Source organism: Capra hircus, unplaced genomic scaffold (assembly GCF_001704415.2).
Source record: "Capra hircus breed San Clemente unplaced genomic scaffold, ASM170441v1, whole genome shotgun sequence".
Lineage (NCBI taxonomy): Eukaryota > Metazoa > Chordata > Mammalia > Artiodactyla > Bovidae > Capra > Capra hircus.
This window is the reverse complement of record NW_017189563.1, coordinates 21,907-36,745: the sequence shown is the minus strand read 5'-3', so window position 1 is coordinate 36,745 and position 14,839 is coordinate 21,907. Positions and strand designations below refer to the sequence as shown.

Below are 14,839 nucleotides of genomic sequence, written 5' to 3'. Positions count from 1 at the left end.
GTCTCTGCTTTTTAATATGCTGTCTAGGTGGGTCATAACTTTACTTCCAAGAAGTAAACGTCATTTAATTTCGTGCCTACCATTATTATCTTCAGTGATTTTGGAGTCCAGAAACATAGCTTTATGTTTCCACTGTTGCCCCATCTATTTGCCATGAAGCGATGAAACTGGATGCCTTGATCTTAGTTTCCTGAGTGTTAACTTTTAAGACAGTTTTTCACTCTCATGGAGAGGATCTTTAGTTCCTCCTCACTTTCTGCCATAAGGGTGGTGTCATCTGAATATCTGAGGTTATTGACATTTCTCCCGGCAATCTTGATTCCAGCTTGCGCTTCCTTCAGCTCAGTGTTTCTCATGATATACACTGAATATGTTAAATAAGCAGGGTGACAATATACAGCCTTGACATACTCCTTTTCCTATTTGAAACCAGTTTCTTGTTCCATGTCCAGTTCTAACTGTTGCTTTCTGACCTGCACACAGGTTTCTCAAGAAGCAGGTCAGGTGGTCTGGTATGCCCATCTCTTTCAGAACTCTCCACAGTTTATTGTGATTCACACAGACAAACGCTTTGGCATAGTCAATAAAGCAGAAATAGATGTTTTTCATGAACTCTTTAGCTTTTTCAATGATCCAGTGGATGTTGGCGATTTGAACTCTGGTTCCTCTGCCTTTTCTAAAATCAGGTTGAACTTCTGGAAGTTCACGGTTCATGTATTGCTGAAGCCTGGCTTGGAGAATTTTGAGCATTACTTTACTAGCATGTGAGATGAGTGCAATTGTGTGGTAGTTTGACCATCCTTTGACATTGCCTTTCTTTGGGATTGGAATGAAAACTGAACTTTTCCAGTCCTTTGGCCACTGCTGAGTTTCCCAAATTTGTTGCCATATTGAGTACAGCACTTTCACAGCATGAACTTTCAGGATTTGAAATGCTCAACTGAAATTCCATTATCTCCACAAGCTTTTTACATAGTGATGCTTTCTAAGGCCCACTTGACTTCACATTTCAAGATGTCTGGCTCTACGTGAGTGATCACACCCTCGTGATTATCTGGACCGTGAAGATCTTTCTCGTACAGTTCTGTGTATTCTTGCCACCTCTTAATATCTTCTGCTTCTGTTAGGTCCATAGCATTTATGTGCTTTATTGAGCCCATCTTTGCATGAAATGTTCCCTTGGCATCTCTAATTTTCTTGAAGAGATCTCTAGTCTTCCCCACTCTATTCCCCACCTTCTATTTCTTTGCATTAATTGCTAAGGAAAGATTTCTTAGTTCTCTTTGCTATTCTTTGGAAGTCTGCATTCAAGTGGGTATATCTTTACTTTTCTCCTTTGCTTTTCACTTCCCTTCTTTTCATAGCTTATTTTAAGGCCTCCTCAGACAGCCATTTTGCTTTTTTGTATTTCTTTCTCTTGCAGATGGTCTTGATACTTGTCTCCTGTAAAACGTCAAGTACCTCCATTCATAGTTCACCAGGTACTCTGTCTATCAGATCTAGTCCCTTAAAACTGTTTTTCACTTCCACTGTATAGTCATAAAGAATTTGATTTAGGCCATGCCTCAATTTCTCCAATTTCTTCAACTTCATTCTGAATTTGGCAATAAGGATTACATGATCTGAGCCACAGTCAGTTGCCACTCATCCTTTTGCTGACTGTATAGAGATTCTCCATCTTTGGCTGCAAAGAATGTAATCAATCAGATTTTGGTGTTGACCATTTGGTGATGTCCATGTGTAGAGTCTTATCCTGTGTTGTTGGAAGAGGGTGTTTGCTATGACCAGTGCATTCTCTTGGCAGACATCTCTTAGCTTTCGCCCTGCTTCATTCTATACTCCAAGGCCAAATTTTCCTGTTACTCCAGGTGTTCCTTGACTTCCTGCTTTTCCATTCCAGTCCCCTATAATGAAAGAGGATTCCTTTACTTCACACCCTATTCAGGATTTATTGTTTGTAGCCTTTTTGATGATGAGCTTTCTGACTGGTGTGATGTGACATCTCACTGTAGTTTTGATTTACTTTTCTTTAATAATAAGGGATATTGAGTATCTTTTCAAGTGTTAGCACACTGTATATCTCCTTTGAAGAAATGACTCCTTATGTCTCCTCTCATGCCTTTTTTTTTTTTCCCCCACTTTTTTATTGGGTTGTTTCTTTTTCAGGAATTGAGTTGTATGGGCTACTTGTATATTTTGGAAGTTAGTCCTTTGTCATTTGTTTCATTTGCTATTATTTTCCCCCATTCTAAGGGGCGTCTTTTCATCTTGCTTATACTTTCACTTTCTGTGAAACAGGTTTTAAGGTTAATCAGGTCACATATGTTTACTTTTATTTTTATTTCCATTACTCTAGGAGGTGTGTTATAGGGGATCTTCTATTGATTTATGTCATCGAGTGTCCTGCCTATGATTTTCTGTGAGCATGGTAAAGGTTCTAGTCTTACATTTAGGTCTTTAATCCATTTTGATTTGATCTTTGTGGATGGTGTTAGGAAGTGTTCTAATTTTATTATTTTACATTTCAGTCAGTCAGTTCAGGTCACTCAGTTGTGTCTGACACTTTTGCGATCCCATGTCACTGACCAGTTTTCCTGACACCATTTGCTGAAGGGGCTATCTTTGCCCCATTTCATATTCTTGTCTCCTTTGTAAAAAATAAGGTACTCATTTGTGCATGGGTTTATTTCTGGGCTTTGTTTTCTGTTCAGTTTTTCTAGATTTCTGGCTTTTGTGCCAGTACCATAATTTAAGACTGCAGCTTTGTAGTATAATCTGAAGTCAGTAGGGTTGATTCTTCCAGCTATATTCTTCTTTCTCAGGACTGTTTTGCCTATTTGAAGTCTTTTAAGTTTCCATATGAATTGTGAATTTTTTTCTTCCAGCACTGTGAGAAATGCTGCTGGTAACTTCATAGGGGTCACAGTGAATCTGCAGATTGCATTTGGTAGCATAGTCATTTTCACAATATTTATTCTTCCTACTCAGGAACATGGAATATCTCTCCATTTGTCTACATTATCTTTGATTTCTTTCATCAGTATCTTACAGTTTTCGGTATATAGTTCTTTGTCTCATTAAGTTTTTCCTAGATATTTTATTATTTTTGTTGTAGTGAATAGGATTGATTCCTTGATTTTTCTTTCTGATTCTTTGTTGTTAGTATGTAAGAACGCAAGTGATTTTTGTGTATTAATTTTGCATACGGTGACTTTGCCAAATCCACTAATTAGCTTTAGTAATTTTATAATGTCTTTAGGGCTTTCTATGTACAATATCATGTCATGCACAAACAGTGAGAGCTTTACTTCTTTTCCCATCTATCCCTGATTTCTTTTTCTTCTCTGATTGCTCTAGCAAGGATTTCCAAAAGTGTGTTGGATAATAGTGGTGAAAGATTTCACCCTTGTCTTCTCCCTGATCTCAGGGGGAACAGTTTCAGTGTTTCACCCCTGAGAATGTTTGTCGTGGGTTTATTATATATGGCCTTTACTATCTGAAGACAGGTTCCTTCTGCACATTTTTGGAACAATTTTAATAATAAATGGGTGTTGAATTCTGTCATTTTTTCTGCATCCACTGACATTATTATATTCTTTTATGTTTAAATTGGTTACTATAATGTATCATATTGATTGATTTGTGTATATTGAACAATCCTTGTGTCTGTGGAATAAACCCAACTTAATCATGATGTATGAAATTTTTGATGCATCATTTAATTCTGTTTCTAAAATTTTATTGACTATATTTTCATCTATGCTCATCAGTGATATTGGCCTGTAGTTTTCTTTTTTGTGTTGTCTTTGTCTGGTTTTGATATCTTGGTGATGATGGCCTAATAGAAGGAGTTTAGAAATGTTCCTTCCTCTGCACTATTTTGAAAGATTTTTGGCATTAGCTCACCTCTAAATATTTGATAGAATTCACCTGTGAAGTCATTTGCTCCTGTGCTTTTGCCTTTTGGAGGATTTTTGATCACAGTGAAAGGTTGTTGCTGAACCATGAAAGACACTGGAATTCTTGGATTCTGGAGAATAATTCAATCTGAGGCCAGAGAGGAGGGTTGATCACTTGGAAGTTTTTTAATGTATAAAAATGATAGAGAAAGCTTCTGACATAGACATTTGAAGGGGGCAGAAAGAATCCCCCCTGGCTAGTCTTTAGCCAGATGTTATATAGCTACTGTGTGTGTGTGTGTGTGTGTGTGTGTGTGTGAAATCTCTCAATAGTATCCAACTCTTTGTGACCCCGTGGACTATAACCCACCAGGCTCTTCTGTTCATGAGATTCACCAGGGAAGAATACTGGAATGGGTTGCCACTTCATTTTCCAGGGGATCTTCTCAACCCAGGGATTGAACTCATGTCTCCTGCATTACAGGCAGACGCTTTATCCTCTGAGCCAGCAGGAAAGCCACAGTCTGCTAATTAAAGAAAGGAAATGTCTCAAAAGTCAGAGTATGGCACCAGGTGAATCATCCTGGGCCATAAAATTGTTGACATAAATCTTGAAGAAAGGCAGATTTCCATTCAAATATATTGTTTCATTAACACAGAGTAGGAGAACAATGTATGTGTATAACATATTGGTTTCTCAAGTTAGTGCTGAGTCTTTAGGTTAACCGACTTGAAGACAGGATCTATGGTAAATGCATAGTACATTAACAAAGCTTAAGAAAAACATTTCTATAAGAAAAATTCACTGTATCTCATGGTTTGAGAAAAGTTAAGTTCAGATAGAAACAGATGTCATTATGGCAACACAAAATTTTAAAAGAAACCTCTTTTTTAATGTTTGTATAGAGAAGGAGAAAAAATATAGCTTTAGTTTGTTTCATCCTGCCACTTATGAGAAAGATTAAAAAAAAAAAAAAAGTCTGACACTTCAGCCTATTTCCTCCATTTGTAGACCCCTGTCCTTCCTACCTGTGAGACTCTAATTCCCCCCGCCCTTTTGTTTTAGGAAATTATGCTGATGGTGGCAGTAAGGAGATACCCCTCATCCAAGGTAAAGAGCAGTGGCTGTTCCTTGCTGGAGCAGCCGTGAAGAGATTCCCAACGCCCAAGGTAAGAGAAACCCAAGTAAGACGGTAGGTGTTGCAAGACGGCATCAAAGGACAGACACACTGAAACCATACTCACAGAAAACTAGTCAATATAATCGCACTAGGACCACAGCTTTGTCTAACTCAGTGAAACCAAGGCATGCCTTCAGGACAACTCAAGAAGGGCAGGTCATGGTGAAGAGGTTTGACGGAATGTGGTCCACTAATGAAGGGAATGGCAAGCCACTTCAATATTCTTGCCTTGATATCCCATGAACAGTAGGAAAGGGCAAAATGATAGGATACCAAAAGAGGAACTCCCCAGGTCATTAGGTGCCCAATATGCTACTGGAGATAAGTGGAGAAATAACTCGAGTAAGAATGAAGGGATGGAGTCAAAGCAAGAACAATACTCAGTTGTGGATGTGACTTGAAATAGAAACAAGGTCTGATGCGGTAAAAAGCAATGTTGCATAGGAACCTGGAATGTTAGGTCCATGAATCAAGACAAATTGGACATGGTCAAACAAGGGATGGCAAAGGGGAACGTTGACATTCTAGAAATTAGCAAACTAAAATGGACTGGAATGGGTGAATTTAACTCACATGACCTTTATATCTACTACTGCGGGCAGGAATCCCTCAGAAGAAATGGACTAGCCATCATGGTCAACAAAAGAATCAAAAATGCAGTACTTGGATGCAATCTCAAAAACGACAGAATGATCTCTATTCGTCTACAAGGCAAACCATTCAATATCACAGTTATCCAAGTCTTTGTCCCAACCAGTAATGCTGAAGAAGCTGAAGTTGAACGGTTTTATGTAGACCTACAAGACATTTTAGAACTAAGCCCCCAAAAAGATGTCCTTTTCATTATACGGGACGGGAATGCAAAACGAGGAAGTCAAGAAACATCTGGAGTAACAGGCAAATCTGGCCTTGGAATGTGGAATGAAGCAGGGCGAAGACTAATGGAGTTTTGCCAAGAAAATGCACTGGTCATAGCAAACACCCTCTTCCAACAACACAAGAGAAGACTCTACACATGGACATCATGAGATGGTCAACACCAAAATCAGATTGATTATATTCTTTACAGCCAAAGATGGAGAAGCTGTATACAGTCAACAAAAACAAGACCAGGAGCTGACTGTGGCTCAGATCATAAACTCCTTATTACCAAATTCAGACTCAAATTGAAGAAAGTAGATAAGCCGCTAGACCATTCAGGTATAACCTAAATCAAATCCCTTATGTTTATACAGTGGAAGTAACAAATAGATTTAAAGGCCTAGAACTGATAGAGTGCCTGATCAACTATGGAATGAGGTTCATGACATTCTAGAGAACACAAGGATCAATACCATCCCCATGGAAAAGAAATGCAAAAAAGCAAAATGGATGTCTGGGGAGGCCTTACAAATAACTGTGAAAAGAAGAGAAGTGAAAAGCAAAGGAGAAAAGGAAAGATATAAGCATCTGAATGCAGAGTTCCAAAGAATAGCAAGAAGAGATAAGAAAGCCTTCTTCAACGATCAATGCAAAGAAACAGAGGAAAACGACAGAATGGGAAAGACTAATGTTCTTCAAGAACATTACAGATACCAAGGGAACATTTCATGCAAAGATGGGTTCAATAAAGGAGATAAATGGTATGGACCTAACAGAAGCAGAAGATATTAAGAAGAGGTGGCAAGAATACACTGAAGAACTGTGCAAAAAAGATCTTCATGACCCAGATAATTATGATGCTGTTATCACTCATCTAGAGCCAGACATCCTGGAATGTGAAGTCAAGTGGGCCTTAGAAAGCATCACTATGAACAAAGTTAGTGGCGGTGTTGGAATTCCAGTGGAGTTGTTTCAAATCCTGAAAGATGATGCTGTGAAAGTGCTGCACTCAATATGCCAGCAAATTTGGCAAACTCCGCAGTGGCCAAAGGACTGGAAAAGATCAGTTCATTCCAATTCCAAAGAAAGGTAATGCAAAAGAATGCTCAAACTATCGCATAATTGCACTTATCTCACATGCTAGTAAAGTAATGCTCAAAATTCTCCAAGCCAGGCTTCAGCAATACATGAACCGTGGACTCCCTGATGTTCAAGCTTGTTTTAGAAAAGGCAGAGGAACTAGAGATCCAATTGCCAACATCCACTGGATCATGGAAAAAGCAAGAGAGTTCCAGAGAAACATATATTTCTGTGTTACTGACTATGCCAAAGCCTTTGACTGTGTGAATCACAATTAACTGTGGAAAATTGTGAAAGAGATGGCAATACCAGACCACCTAAACTGCCTCTTGAGAAATCTGTATGCAGGTCAGGAAGCAACAGTTAGAACTGGACATGGAACAACAGACTGGTTCCAAATAGGGAAAGGAGTACGTCAAGGCTGTATATTGTCACCCTGCTTATTTAATTTCTATGCAGAGTACATCACAAGAAACGCTGGACTGGAAGAAAGACAAGCTGGAGTCAAGATTGCCGGGAGAAATAACAACCTCAGATATGCAGATGACACCACCCTTATGGCAGAAAGTGAAGAGGAGCTGAAAAGCCTCTTGATGAAAGTGAAAGAACAGAGGGAAAAAGTTGGCTTAAAGCTCAACATTCAGTAAACTAAGATCATGGCATCTGGTCCCATCACTTCATGGGAAATAAATGGTGAAACAGTAGGAACAGTGTCAGACTTTATTTTGGGGGGCTCCAATATCACTACAGATGGTGACTACAGCTTTGAAATTAAAAAACGCTTACTCCTTGGAAAAAACGTTATGACCAACCTACCTAGTATACTCAAAAGCAGAAACATTACTTTGCCAACTAAGGTCCTTCTAGTCAAGGCTATGGTTTTTCCTGTGTCATGTATGGATGTGAGATTTGGACTGTGAAGAGGTCTGAGCACCGAAGAATTGATGCTTTTGAACTGCGGTGTTGGATAAGACTGTTGAGAATCCCTTGGACTGAAAGGAGGTACAACCATTCCATCCTGAAGGAGATCAACCCTGGGATTTCTTTGGAAGAAATGATGCTGAAGCTGAAGCTCCAGTACTTTGGCCACCTCATGAGAAGAGTTGACTCACTGGAAAAGACTCTGACTCTGTGAGGGATTTTTGACAGGAGGAGAAGGGGACAAGAGAGGATGAGATGGCTGAATGGCATCACGGACTCGATGCACATGAGTCTGAGTGAACTTTGGGAGTTGGTGATGGTCAGGGAGGCCTGGCATGCTGTGATTCATGGGGTCGCAAAGAGTCAGACAACACTGAGTGACTGAACAGAACTGAACTGAGGGAAAGGGGTATCTTTCTTGTTTCATAACAGCTTCTGAGCTAATAAGGGGCATTGTCCCTAAATTGGTGAGGCAACACATTCTCCTAAGCCTCATATCGAGGGTCTCTGATCCAGGGACTGTAGCTCTTATGGGAGTTTGAGCAACCATTTGTAACTAAAACGCATTCATGAGACTAGAAATAAATCCAGGTATACAGTTAAAAATGTAGCGTGTAAAAGCAAAACAGAACAATCAGAATTATTGTAATTAAGATTTTTCCACCATAGGGAACTGGTTAATGTCCCCCAAAGCGAGGCAGTTGAGGCTTCAGGAGTTTCCATAACTGGAATCATCTTGTTCATGTGTTTAGTAAAATGAGTAACATTAGTGCTCATATCAGGTATATATGTACAATGCTGGGTAGTAGTAATGGCACAACTTCCTCCGTGCAGCTCTCAGAATATCAAAGGCTAAACTGTTTTGTAAAACCACATTTCTAATTTTCATTTGTTCATCATTAAGAGCTGAAATCACTTTTTCAGAATCTTGTAAAGCCCATTGAGCAAAATTAATCAAAACGTCCACTTGTAGCACAACATCTGTAGTTCCCAGAGAGGGGAAAATCACTGGAGCCAAATAATCATACCAGTGAAATACAAACCTCTCCCATCGAGTTTTAAGATGTGGTAAATTAGCAGTCTTTTCTGGAAGCTCTGAAAATAGGAAGCCATGAGTAAAAGCTAGACCTAGGGTGATTCTCCCTATCCAGCCAGGGGGAAGCCAGATCACATGTTTAATAGATCCCATTTAGAGCAAGCAAGTGTGACTGAGACATCCAGTCCCAATCAGCATCTGGCCAGGCAAAGAGAGGACCTGAACTGGGGTTGGAAATCATAGGAATGACTACATTGCATATTTTTTGAGGCAAAAATTCCAATTGTTTTCAATCATTATAATTAACTTCTGGAGATGGCTGTATTTGTTCCCAGCTGATAGGGGCAGTAGATATTAAACTTCTTTTTTCAGGAGTTAGCCATATAACCTCATTTCATATTTGATAAACATCAGGTAAAAAGCCAAAAATTAAAAGTCACATTATGTCCACAGTTAATGTACGAAGTGTTGTGCCAGTCCATCTTAGGGTTTTTAAATCTCATCAGACTAGGAAGAGCCATTGTATATCATTATTGTTGAGGGTATTCACAGACTTGGAGAAAGTTTTTTCCTTGAGGTAGAGATGTCCACCCTGGGAAGTCTTCCACTGATGAAGTCAGGAGCACTCTGCACATCCAGCAGTTAGACTGATTGTGGAATGCAACATAGGAGGGAATCCAGGACAGTAAGGCATTGTCTTGAGGGTCAAATGGCAGACTCAGTATTTTGGGAGTCGGCAGAAGTAGGCTGATGTAGATTACTGAGCCCATCTGGAAAGTCCAAAGCCAGAGCATAGGAAGTAATGTCATAAAATGACATCATTTAATTCTGATCAGGGTACCATCTCTTAACTCGAGTGTGATGCAAGCACGAATCATTTCCTAGCACTCTGACAGCTGTGGGAGAAGAAATAATAAGCTCATAAGGGCCTTCCCAGAGGAGTCTGAGGGATTGGCACCCAGATCCCAACATTTCTTATCAGGACCTTGGCTCTGGTTCAAATAGAGACTTGTTTGATTTAGAGGCTGTGTCAGGAGTCACTTCTTGGAGTTTCATTAATTCCTGTTGAAGACCTGAGTTATATAATTAGTTAATTCTAAGGCTTTAGGGTCTACACCAATGTCTGTGCATAAGAAAGGCTTTTCATAAGTACATTTAAAAGGAGACAGTCCCTCCTTTTCGGGGGCAGCCCAAGCCCTCATTAAAGGTATGTGTAGAACTTTAATCTAATTGTCCTGCATCTTTTGAGTTAATTTGTACAGATAACTTTTTATAATGTCATTAGCTTTTGCAACCATCCTTAGGATTGGGGTCTCCAGGAACAATGTAAGTGATATTGTATTTCTAGAGCTTTAGACACCACATAGGTGCAGCAGCTTTAAAGGCAGAACCATTGTCACTCTGAAGGCTCTGTGGTAGGCCAAACCTCAGGATAATTTCATGAATTAAAATTCTTGTAACTTCTTTAGCCTGTTGACTACAACAGGGAAAAGCCTCAACCCGTCCAGTAAAAGTATCCACCTAAACATGTAAGCAAGAATATACATTAAATTTTGGTATATGGGTAAAATCAATTTACTGGTCCTTTCCAGGATATGTTCCCCTTTGTTATAATCCAGATTTTGTTTCAATCTTTGGGTTATTATTATTAATATTATTGTTTTTTTTTTACAAACATCACATATTTTGATAATGTTCTTTATAGTTTTCATTACATTTTTACCTTGAAACAAGTGAGAAGTCATCTGGTAAGTACTCCCTGCACCTAAATGAAAACTCTAGTGTAAACTCTTTAGAATTTTCCATTAAGCATTTCCAGAAATTATTAATCATACATCCTGGGACTGTAACCATCCTTTATCAGTAGTCTTAGCTCCTATTTTCGCATATCTTTCTAATTCTTCCTCAGTATATCTGATTTTTCCTGTTCCACATCCCAGCCCTACTGTGCTGCTTTTTATGCATAACAGCTACTTCTTTAGGACAATATATACCAGTTAAATATCTCTTGGTCTCTCTGAAAAGCTTAATATGTTCTGTTGCCATTTTAAACTGCCTTTCTTTCCATATTTCAACATGAACATGTAAAGTCAAATGAGGATATTAGATTCAGGGTGTATATTTACCCCGTGGCGTTTGCTTAACTCTAGAGCTCAGGTCAGAGCTACAAGCTCCACTAATTGATCACTGGTTCCCTGGGGGAGAGATTTTGCTTCTAAAGCCTGTTCAGATGTTGCCACGGAGTAACCTGCTTTATGCTTCCCATGTGAACAAAAAAACTGCCATCTATAAATATTTCCATGTCAGGATTGTATAATGGGGTATCCATTTGATCTACCATAACTGCATAATTTAAATTGGAAACAATCATTATCAGAAGTTTCATTTTCCTTCTCATGAAGAAAATTGGCAGAATTTAAATTTCCACAAAATTTAAGCTCAGTTACTGGTCCTTCTAACAGCAATGACTGATATACAAGAAGCCAAAGCTGTCATCCAAGTATTAACCTTAGATTTTAAGATTCCATTCATGTCATAAGAAGTCTGTATAGTAAGATTTCATCCATTATTTATTTTTAAAGCTTCAGGTGTTAGTAAAGCCATTGCCCCAATTACTCTTAGAAAGTGTGGCCACCCACAGGAAATTACATCTAATTCTCTACTTAAACAACCATTGGGTTGCTGGTGAGGCCCTTGGGGTTTTGTCAAAACTCCCAAGGCCATGCCTTTTCTTTCAGTGACAAATTAAATTCTGACGCTGGGGGAAAGCTCAAAGTGTGATATGGCAGGAGAGTACTCTGAAGAGCCTTAAAAGCCCTTTGAATATCTAGAGACCAAACAAGTTTGTCAGTTTTGGCCTTGTTGAGTCTCAGTGATAAGTTTATATAAAGGCCAGGCAAGTTCCCCATAACACAGAATCAAAAGGCACCAGTAACCTGTGATTCCTAAAATCCCCTCAATTGCATTTAAGTCATAGGTAGGTGGTGAGTTAATATAAGTCTAATTCTCTCAGGGCCTATGGCCCTAGTCCTTTCTGATATGATTAGGTACAGATGTTGAACATTTGTTGACAAAGCTGAAACTTTTCTCTTGATGCCTTTATACTGCAGCCTGCCAGAAAGTTTAAGAAATCTTTTGAGGCTTGTGAGCAAGCTTCCTCTGTGTCAGCGCAGGTCAAAATATCATTTACATATTGTAATACCACTGTTTTGGGGCTACTAAAGCTATGTAGAATCTGTGATAAACTTTGCTCAAATAGGTGAGGGCTGTCATGAAAATCCCTGGGACAACACTTTCCAGGTTAACTGAAAAGCTGGCTGCATAGGGTCTTCAAAGGCAAATATAAATTGACTTTCATCTGCCAAAGGCACTAAATAAAAGGCATCTTTTAAATAAATTACTGAGAAATATGTGGCTCTTTCAGGAATTTCAGACAATAGAGTATAAGGATTAGGTACCACAGGGTGTAAAGGAGCTACAGCCTTATTTATTATTTGTAAATCTTGAGTCAGTCTCCATTCACCACTTGATTTCTTTATATCCAACATAGGAGTGCTGCACAGACTGTTACAGGGAATTAATAGCCCCTGCTCCTTTAAATTCTCAAGGATTAGTTTTAACTCTTCCTTAACCTCAGGTTTCAGTGAATACTGCTTCTCATGTGGAAATAAGGGAGGGGCTTTGAGCTTTACAACTACAGGAATAGCATATTGCGCTCAACCAACAGATTTTCCATCAGCCCACCCTCTAGGATTTCAATTAAATGGAGAGAAAAGGAGGGCTTCATATTCATAAATACAGAGGCATGGAGCTTGCTCAGTATATCCCTCTCCAAAAGGGGAGAGGGACACTCTGGCATGAGCCTTAAAGTCCATCTCACACTCCTAAAAGTTAGCTTATTTCTGGAAAACAAGCACTCCAAGCTGCAACTAGCATGAGCACATATACGATGCAGTATCACCCCTAAATTCATTCAGGTTTTGGAGAAGACCTGTATGCCAGGCAACCCTTTTCTCTGAAGAGTCCCTGGTACTAATGAAAATTCTTACTGGGACCTCTGCAATTGCAGCTCAAATATCAATTATTCCTGCTAACTAAAACAGCAAGTACATCACCCGTCCGATTACCCATCACTCAATAAATACATTTTGTCCAAAACTGCCAGGTCTGTAAACTGCTTTTGCAACAGTCCAGGTAAAAGAAATTCCACAAGCACCACACCAAGGATACAACTTTGATCCAGAAGTCCCTGATTCTCTGGATGATGGTGCTTCTGTATTCTAGACGCAGCTTCTGCCTCTGACAGCTCTTGTCTTTCAGCCAAGAGTGGGCCCTTTGGGCTTTCTGATTCACAGGATCCATCTCCACCTGCAGGGTTGCCAGAGCCTCCAATGGGGGCTGGTCACTCAGGGCTCTGGGCCTTGGATGTTCTTGGCCCTGCTCCTCCAGCTTTCCCTCCTGCTCCTCTGAGGACACCCACTCCGCCTCCTCGTTCACCACCCCCTCCACCTCCTCCATTTCTTCAACCAGCAGCTAGAACTGCTGCCCGATCCCCACCACCTCTCCCTCCTCCAGGGCTCCACCCTTCTCTACCACTTCCACCCTGAACAGGACGGCCTCTTCGCCTGGTGTGCCACCTGGGACCTGCATCACCTCTGCTTCCCCCACCCAGCAGGCAGGGCCCAGGTCTCTGACCCATAAAGACCCTGGCTCACAACTAAAATCCAGGATCCAGGGGAGCTCCTGCCTTTCCTCTTGCTCAGTCTCATTTTCCATATGGCCCTGGCTGTGGCCCAAATGGGCCGCACACCCCACCCACCTGCTGCAGTCTACTCCATGCCAGCAACTGCTTGCTTGCCACAGTTTACCCTCAGGGAAAGACAAACATGTATGCACAGAACTTTGTGACACTCGGTCAGTTCAGTTCAGTTACTCAGTCGTGTCCGACTCTGCGACTCCATGAATCTCAGCATGCCAGGCCTCCCTGTCCAAGTCAGTGATACCATCCAGCCATCTCATCCTTGGTCGTCCCCTTCTCCTCCTGCCCCTAATCCTTCCCAGCATCAGAGCCTTTTCCAATGAGTCAGCTCTTCACATAAGGTGGCCAAAGTTCTGGAGTTTCAGCTTTAGCATGATTCCTTCCAAGGAATCCCAGGGTTGATCTCCTTCAGAATGGACTGGTTGGATTTCCTTGCAGTCCAAGGGACTCTCAGGAGTCTTCTCCAACACCGCAGTTCAAAGGCATCAATTCTTCAGCACTCAGCTTTCTTCACAGTCCAACCCTCACATCCATACATGACCACTGGAAAAAAACATAGCCTTGACTAGACAGACCTTGGTTGGCAAAGTAATGTCTCTGCTTTTCAATATGATATCTAGGTTGGTCATAACTTTTTTTTCCAAGGAGTAAGCGTCTTTTAACTTCATGGTTGCAGTCATCATCTGCAGTGATTTTGGAGCCCCCCAAAAATAAAGTCTGACACTGTTTCCACAGTTTCCCCATTTCCTATGTAGTGATGGGGCCAGATGCCATGATCTACGTTTTCTGAATGTTGAGCTTTAAGCCAACTTTTTCATTCTCTTCTTTCACTTTCATCAAAAGGCTTTTTAGTTCCTCTTCACTTTCTGCCATAATGGTGGTGTCATCGGCATATCTTAGGTTATTGATTTGTGACTCTACAGAAGCACATATTATGTTGGTGGGAAGTGGCCAAATCCTACATCCTGACCTCTAGGCCTCATCACGAGCCAATCAAATAGAGTCTAAAGGTATTTCATCACGGACACACCCCTCGGAATTCTGGGAACTCTGGCAGTGGGTGATCCAGCGGCCAAACTCTGCTCAATGCAAAGGATGCCCA

The 14,839-nt window shown here is 40.4% G+C and overlaps 1 pseudogene; it reads right to left on the bottom strand.

The window, feature by feature from the left end:
• Nucleotides 1–5,452: 5,452 nt before the first annotated feature.
• Nucleotides 5,453–13,747, bottom strand: LOC108634531 (annotated as a pseudogene).
• Between the last annotated feature and the right edge of the window lie 1,092 nt (nt 13,748–14,839).